Below are 9,240 nucleotides of genomic sequence, written 5' to 3'. Positions count from 1 at the left end.
CAACCTGATCCCTCCTGAAGCCATCAAACTACACCCAAAATGGGGGGCTGACATCTTGGCCAAAACCTTCGACGCAATCAACGCTTCTGGTCTCATCCCCAAAATATGGAAGGAGGCCATTATAGTACCAATTCATAAAAAAAGTTCTCCAATGGAGCTGGAAAACTACCGTAACATCAGCCTCCTTTCGATCATAGGGAAAATTTATGCCAGCTTTTTGCTGACTAAACTATTGCGATGGGCAGACGAGACTAACCAGATTGGTCACGAACAAGCAGGGTTCAGAATTAAACGTTCTACAACCGATCATGCGATAGTCCTTTACCATCTGGCACGGAAGTACTCGTCCCCCGTCCCCCCCGCGGCTACCTTTGTGCTGCCTTCTTAGATCTAAAGGCAGCCTTTGACAGCGTTCCTAGAAATAATCTTTGGGAGAAACTTGCGAAACAGGGCATCGATAGAAGACTCTTATGGCTTATAAGCCAGCTCCACGAAGGTACCCTTGCCAGAGTGAGACTTACTCCTGCGGGCGACCTCACAAATTCGATACCAATAAACAAGGGAGTGCGCCAAGGATGTATATTGGCTCCCTGCCTATTCAACCTATTCATCAGCGACATGCGAGCACCCCTAGTCAACTCATCTCCAAGTACACACGCGCCTAGACTAGCAGATTACCGCTGTCCACTCCTTCTATACGCGGACGACGTGGTAATTCTATTTTATACACGTGTTGGACTAACCAGAGCTCTGAAGATCTTTGCCACGTATTGTCAACTCAACCAATTAACCATCAACCATGCTAAATCTAAGATTCTGATTTTCACCAGAAGTCGGAGATTATACGAATGGAAGCTTGGTGGAGCAAAAATAGAGCAAGTCCTAAAATTTCAATACCTAGGAGTTATTTTTCAATACAATTTGGGGTGGAAAGCACAAATTCAACACCTACTTAACAAGGCCAAAACTCTGTCATATGCGCTCCTCCGATTTTTCTTTTCGGATGGAGCTTTGCATGTTCCCTCGGCCCTAAAGGTGTTCAAGGCAAAAGTGGTTACCGTGCTTGCTTATGCTGCCCCGCTCTGGGCCGTGATGACAGATCTTACTCCTCTTGAGACTCTGCAAAACCAATTCCTACGTCGGCTCCTAATGCTCCCCCTGTGCGTAAGCAACGCAGCCATGCGATTAGAATTGAAGATCGCATCCTTAGAAACTTGCCTGTGGAAGCAAGTCTTCAATTATTGGTTATCATTGTGGCACAGATTACCAGACCATTACCTTGTCCAATGCTTATGGCGAGATGAATTCTCCAGCCTTTGGACTAGTAGAATTCATGCCAAACTCCTGAGTTACGGAATCTGTCCCTTAGATTCCCTTAATCTAGATCAAATCACTGCTCAAAGACTGATCCGCCAAAGACTGGACGACATCGATTTACAGCGAAACTATACGCTGGGGGGAGGTGTTTGTTCACCCCAGAACATTGGTATCACTTTAACTTACTGCGTTCCATCATACCTCTCCTCCCTTTCGTCTGTTGCCCATAGGCTGGCCTTCACCAAAGCGAGGTTTAACGTTTTTCCCTCCAATGTCCTGAGACATAGATTCTCAAAGGGACAAGCCTCCGCCATGTGCGAATGTGATAGGGAGACGCCGGAGTCGCTTCAGCACATTATGTTCACTTGCCCCTTGTTCAATGTGCCACGGGCAAATTTGTTGGGATCAATCATCCAGAAGCTAGAGGGTACCTCACCAAAATTCCACCTTGCCCAAATCCTGCAGGATAAGGATATCCATACGACCCTGAAAGTGGCTAGGTTTCTGGTCGCTGTCCTTACCCAAAAGCGCTGCCAAGGAGCACTACAAGCTAATTAAGGCGCAGTATGTCATTCCATCTTACAGTATTTTATTGTTATAGTGATGTTTTAGCGGCTGTTTTTTCCCACGTGCACAAGCTGTTATTTATGTCTTGTTTTTATCTGTATGGGCCTATGGCCGTAATAAATATCTAATATCTAAAAAAAAAATATCTTACCAGAGATTGGGGATTTGGGAGGTTGCCAGCAGGAATGCTGACTTGCCCCCCAAATTGAGGGGACATGGTCACATGATGTGTCACCTGATGCCGCCAGGTGTGCCCCAGATGAGGGCAGGACGCTTGCTCGTCCCAGCCACCGCCCAGCTCCTCGGCTGCCGGGGAGGAGGCTGGGGCATGTGGAGGGCACACAGTGATGGCACTGCTCCCTGCTCAAAAATATTGGAGCTGAAGGCCACTCTGCACCCAATACCCAGTGCAGCTGGTTTCCAGGGTAACTGCTCTGGGGGAGGGCAAGGTGTTTCTGGGAAGAAGAAAGGAAAGAAAGGCTGGGATCCATTTTTTGAGGAAAGCAGCCTGAAGGTTACTTGCGCTGCTGCCTCTGGAAAGGTGCATGCTGTAAGATCTGGACTTCCTCCATGCAGACTGAAGAGGCAAATAGGCGAATAAACCCTATTTCTTAAAGCACGACAGTCTCTGCCGTGTCTTCTATTCTCCAAAGGGACACACACCCTGTAGGCATGCCTCTGACCCCATGCGCTCTTGCCACTGCTTGACAGAGAGAGGGGCAGGCACTGGGTTTTTGTCAAAATATTACTGACTTTAGAATCCGCCCATGACTCCACCATCTCTGCAGCAAGCCACCACTCCTGTTACGGTTTTCTATCACATACACAAGTTATGGCTTGCTTTTGTTTGTGCTCTGTCAATAGAGTGGGAGTGTAACTCAACACTTTTGTTCAGTTGCCCTGTAGTAGTATCCCAGTGGTTGAAGTACTGATGGGTGGAGGCTAGAAGGGCAAGGGAAAGTGTTGCTGTTGCTCAAATTAATTACTGCTCCCAGACAGAGTAATATTAAGGTAGCAATGGCAGGTGGTGGGATAATGGAGTTAATGACTGCAGCATCTGAGCTGCTCAGTGGCTGAAGAATGGATGAGAACGGGTTGTGAACTGTGCTGCCATTCCTCAGCGTAATTACAGCTCTGTAACAGTTAAGGGTGGAAGGGTGGAATAAAGCCATTAAAGACTGTAGCAGTAGAACAGAGTGGTAGAATTTAGACTTAGGAAACTGTTGTTTCAACTGTAAAGACACACTAGCGTTTTTTTGACAGGGTGAGGGGAGGGAATTAGTCATTAAAGTTGGTGGTTGAGAAGATTTCTGCACAGTTGCTCTCTCAGCTGGCCAATGAAAATGATGGCACAATGAGGCAATGTCAGTTGCAGGACCCTCAAAGGCACTTAGGTTGTTGGGAAACCATTGCAAGGCAGGCACAAAGTAGGCAGAAAGAAAACAAGCCAAGCTTTCAAGAAGAAAGGCCAAGGTCTCTCTAGTAGTCTGTGGAGCAATTTGTGGTTTTATTGTGCTTTTATTAGTTGAAGTTTGGTTTAGTGCAGGGATGGGGAGCATGATCTCACTGGCAGGCCCAATTGTTATCTCCCCCCCCCCTTTTCAAGCAAAGTGTGGGGAGAAAGTGGCTGCTGTATTACTGGGTTGTATTTGGCATTGTGTTTTTGCTGCCTAGAGTGAAATTCTGGGTTGTTTTTGTGTTGTTACCTGGAACAAGTCAGTCATTGCCTCAATTCAATGTCTCTGATTTGCATCTATCCAAGTTAGTAATAATGAGATATATTTAAGAAGGCCAACATCACCAACCTGTAGATTCCAACTTCTTAATCAGGCCCTAATATAATATCAAGGTTATAAGGAGAGCAAATTGTCCTGTCCCATTATAAACTTCCATCATAACCATTGAATGAATAGGCTGCATTGAGTGTCAGTTCTAGTCAGACTGGAACCAGTGAAGCTAATGGAAACAACTAACTTAGGTCCATTCATTTAAATGGGTCTATTCTGACCAAACCTAGATTACTAAAGACCCTTGGCCACGGTCAGGAAATATGAATGAGGGTGTCCATTCACTTCTGTTGTTTTGCTCCCACTAGTGTTCCTCAGCTCTCTTAACAATTTGTGTGTTATTACTGTGCTCATCAATCCAGATCCAAAAGTGCTGCTTTTAACCTTTAAAGCACTGAATCAGGGGTTCTGAACCTAAAGTCTGGGAACTAAAGGTGGCCTTTGGGGCTACTTTGTGTAACCCTTGGGAATCTTCCCAGGCTACACCTCCTCTTCAGCAAGACCACATCTCTCACTAGCCCTACTTTTGCACCAGACTTGAATGCTTTTGCCCATCTGGAATATGTCTCTTGAACTCTGATAATGCTTCTCGCTTGCTTGAATGGAGGACCGAGAGGGTTGCATGAATGGATGTTGATGCGGGACAGGGCATTCACTACAGTAGCACCAAAGTTACAAAGCTCCCTCCACAGCGATGTCCACCACGCTTGTTATTGACTGTTGGATACCATAGTAAATGTGGATTTTTTCATGGGTCTTTTGGGTTGCCAGTAACCTTCTCTCTCCTCCCCCATTCTGATTAATGTGGCTACTAATTAGAAGTTTAAAAAAATTGTTACATGTTTTATACAAATTTGTGAATAAAAATTTGTGTATATTCCAGTACTCACCATTACAGTAAGTGGCACATTTTAAAAAAAAAATTTTTGGGGGAGGCACTGGTTATACTGCTCCCAATATTTTTCTTCTCACCAAATTACCCTTTCCATTCATTATCTTGTGCAGAGAGAGAATTTCTATAATTCCCACCCACCACAGGGAAGTACATGTGCTCTTGATGTCAGTACACAGCTCAAATGTTCCGCAAAAGGCACCCAAAGTGCATAAAAAAACAAAACGGGGGGGGGGGACAATGACTCCTTCTTTAGGTCACTGAGTGCCCTTCTCCAGCTTCTTCAGGCTGGAGCTGAATCTGATGTGCTACATACGAAATCCTCTGAAATCTGATTAGCAAAGAGAGCATGATGGCTCTCTGTGTAAATGGGGTCATTTCTAACAAGCTGTTAGCACACTTTGCAGCTGCAATATAATCTAGCATTAAACGCCGGGGGTTGTGGACCATGTGTTGTAATGTCTCTCACAGACAATATTTCTGCTTCATCTGTTGTTCTTGAACTTCAGCAGAATTACGACCTTCAGACCTCAGGTTTAGTATTTAAAAGTCCTCTGTGTACTGTTTGCAGTTTTTGCTTTTTCTTCTGAGTACAGTGGTACCTCGGGTTACATATGCTTCAGGTTACATACACTTCAGGCTACAGACTCCACTAACCCAGAATTATTACCTCAGGTTAAGAACTTTGCTTCAGGATGAGAACAGAAATTGTGTGGTGGTGGCGCAGTGGCAGTGGGAGGCCCCATTAGCTAAAGTGGTACCTCAGGTTAAGAACAGTTTCAGCTTAAGAGCGGACCTCCAGAACGAATTAAGTTCTAAACTCGAGGTACCACTGTATTAGTTTCCCCAATATAATGCCAGTGCTTCTGTTCCATTTTCTAATGTTCCTTTCACACTGCAGTACCTGTTAGAATTACAGTAGTACCTCAGGTTACAGATGCTTCAGGTTACATACGCTTCAGGATACAGACTCCGCTAACCCAGAAATAGTACCTCAGGTTAAGAACTTTGCTTCAGGAGGAGAACAGAAATCGTGCTCCGGAGGCAGCGGGAGGCCCCATTAGCTAAAGTGGTGCTTCAGGTTAAGCACAGTTTCAGGTTAAGAATGGACCTCTGGAATGAATTAAGTACTTAACCCAAGGTACCACTGTACTTATGTTTAAACCAGCAGTGTAGTGTCGGTTGTCAGTGCTCAGGCAGTCTGCATGTGTGCAGGTGGGTATGTGCACACACCGGGCAGGGCGGCACCAGTCCCTCCCATGCCACTGAAGCTGCATTAAGTGACCCCACTCCCACCAGAGCAAAGCTAGGCCTCCTTAAGCTGCCTGCCCACCGGCACAAAAGCCCAGCCAACTGACAAAGCTCTAGGCGGGTGGATAGGAGCACCAGGCTGGGCCTCACTGTGGTTGCCTGTGTGGGGGCATTTGGTTCACACACACACACCCCACAAAAAATGTGTGCCTGGGACCACACTCTCCCTGGCACTCGCTTCTTTCTCCCTTAGTTTTAACTGCTGTTTGGTGGACACTCAATAGAGAAAGCTTACACATAACTGGGAATCCCAGGCCCGTAGGGGTGCTTCAGAGTAGGTGAGTGTTGAGCAGGGGTCAGCAACCTAAGGCCCATGGGCTGGAAGCGGCCCGCAGAGGTAGTTTGACCGGCCCACGAGTCGCCCCTGAACTGAGCTGTCCGGGGGACTTCCGGGTTAGCGCGAACGGCTAATGGCGGATTCCCTCCGAGCTCCGGAGGGAATCGGCTCTGTAGAAGATGGGTCTTGCCGCTGCGGCGACGCGGGGACCCTCAGAAACCACAGGCGCGGTAGCCTGTGGACTTGGTGACTCGGCGGGCACCATTTGCGTCCCCCGACCCGCGAAGGAGCCTTTTTAAAGGCTGCGGAGTGGGGGACGGGGTAAGGCGTGGTGCTGAGAGTAGACCGCTTCTTCTACGGAGCGAAGCCGCATGCCATGGCCAGAGAACGCTGACTTCTTTCTTGGAACATTTGGACTTTAAAAGTAACAACCCGTGAGTAGTACGGAAATTGGAACTAATTTTTTTTTCTGAATTAGGCACGATCGGGGGAGGTGCTAAAAGGAAGTCCGTCTCCCCCTCTTGTAGATACATTAAAGCAAGAAGTAGATAACTAAGGTCGAGAGAACTTTCTTCTTTTTATCGGATAAAAGCTATTAATTCCACGACTTGGCAGTATAAGTAATTTTGCTGGAGGATAAGAGCCGATATTAAGAGCTGAAGTGCAACCCCCCGGGACCCAGGAGCGATCCGCGAGAGAGCCTGTCGAGGAGGCATAAAGAGTTTGACAGCTGTCAAATTAGCTGTCAAAGTTGGGGGGGGGAAAGAAAATTGGGCTTCTGTTATCTTTGCTGGTTATTTTTGTTACAATTTGACTTTAAACTATTGAAAATAAAGAAGAATAGAAACAAATTAACTTGACTGTTGGACTGGAGTTGGAAGGAATATTAAGTAACCAGAATCCCTCTAGAGGGGGTTCTGAGTTATTACAATGGCTGCAGGTAGAAAAATACAGGCTGAGCTGGACAGAATGTTTTTTCTCTTGGGAAAGTTACAAGGTCAGAGTGAAGATTTGGCTACAAATGCTACAACTTTGAATTTAAAAGTAAACAAACTTGCTGAATCTGTCAAGGACTTGACTCAAGAAACCTATGCAGCTGAACAAGAAGAGATATGTGCGGTTTCAGAGGAGTGGGAAGGAGGAGCTGAAGTGCCGCAGACGACAAAGGAGAGCCAGAGGCCAGCTAAGATGGACACTAAGAGGGACATTAAGAAAAACAAGACCTGGATGATGAGAATTTGGTTTGAATCGGAGAATGAAGAATGGAGGGGTCTCCCTATGGGGAGATCTGAAGACCTATGGATTACAAATCTGATCAAGGCAAAAGTTGGAGCTTTTGGGACATTTGGGGCATTTGGACTTAAAAGGAACAAGAAACAAGATTTGGGCTCCACTTTTGAATATGGAGGTCTGGTTGCAAGAAACATAGACCCTATTGGGACAGAGCTTCTCCGAGACTTCATGTCCAACATAAAGGACTACCAAAAAAACCGGCAGAGAGAGACTGAGAGAGATTTGAGGGCCTCGGACGTGAGATCTCCAGGCTGATAGTTTGATAGACTGAGGGACATTTTTTGGGGATCGAAACCGGGAAAGGGAGGGGGTGAGAGTTTTGGAATCCAAAGGGTGTATAATTATATGTTGTTTTTCTGTTATTTTGTTTTGTAATTAATATAAAAATTGGGAAATTTGTGGAAGGGAATTTGGGTCGACCTTAGAAAAGGGTGTAAAGAATGAGTATTGCTGTTTAAATTGAGGTCTATAAGCTAAAATTGGTTAATTAAGATGAATAATAATAAGGTAAAAGTTGGGGACAAGAACTTGCTGAACTAAATATTGGAATTGGATTACAAGAAGGGGAGGTGTGGGCAGGGGCACCGACTTATAAAAAATATTGGGGGAGCCCGCGAAAGCTCATGAATAATAAATAAGCTCATGAATATGCAGATAAAGTGGCGCCGCCTCCTCGTGAGCGAATAGGGGAGAGCGTGCTGCGCCTATTAATCAGCTCCGAAGGAAATTGGGTGGAGCTTTTGCTCGGGAGGGAGGGCAGGAGGCATGCAGCCCGACCCTGTGCATTTTGGGCTGGGGGAGGGGCGGCGGTGGCGCTCTGCTGGAGGGGCGCCCGAGATTATTGGGGGGGCAGAGCCCCCCAAACAAATTTTTGAGGGGGCTCGGGCCCCCTCAGGCCCCATGGAGTCGGCGCCTATGGGTGTGGGGAAGTCAGGGGAAGATGTTAAGAAAATAAGGATCTGAAACTATACTTGTTATTTGTGTTGTGCTTGTTTGTGTTTTTGTGTTTGTTTAAAAATTTGTGAAACTTTAATAAAAATGTATATATATATAAAAAAATGAACTGAGCTGTCCGCTTGTGTACTGTGCTAAACCAGCACAGGGACTCACTTCTGTGGCGCCTGAAATCGCTTCTGCGCCTGTGCACAATCTGGTCCATGGAGGTATCTCCGTGGGACCAATCCAGCCCAGGCAAGATAAACCTTGCTGACCCCTGGTGTTGTTTCCCTATAGTTTTCCCAAGGGGAGGTGAACTTCAGAGCAGACATGTATGGAATTGCACTGTTTACAATTTAGTATCTCGCAGGCATTTAACACCAGCATGGTTTAGGCTACATCCAGCTATGGCTTTCCCCCAAGAATCCCGAGAGCTGTATAGTTTGTTGAGGGTGATGAGCAGGGACGCGGACTTAGAAAAAATATTGGGGGGGGCCCGGGAAAGCTCATGAATAATAAATAAGCTCATGAATATGCAAATAAAGTGGCTCCGGCCCTAAATAGGGCAAGCCACGCCCCCCCAGCCAGCCGATTGGCTGGCTGGGAGGTGTGGCCAGTCGGGATTCCCCTGTTCTCGCGGGATTTCCGGCAGTGCCTCCGATTAGGGCGCGCGGCTGGCTGGCTGGCGAAGGAGCAGGTGAGGAGGAGGCAGGGGACGGCGGCGGCGCTCTGCTGGAAGGGCGCCCGCCCGAGATTATTGGGGGGGCTGAGCCCCCCCCAAAATTTTTTTGAGGGGGCTCGAGCCCCCTCAAGCCCCATGGAGTCGGCGCCTATGGTGATGAGAGTTTGTTAAGTGACCT

Source organism: Podarcis bocagei, assembly GCF_964188305.1.
Source record: "Podarcis bocagei genome assembly, chromosome: Z".
Lineage (NCBI taxonomy): Eukaryota > Metazoa > Chordata > Lepidosauria > Squamata > Lacertidae > Podarcis > Podarcis bocagei.
Note: the sequence above shows the minus strand (reverse complement) of the source record.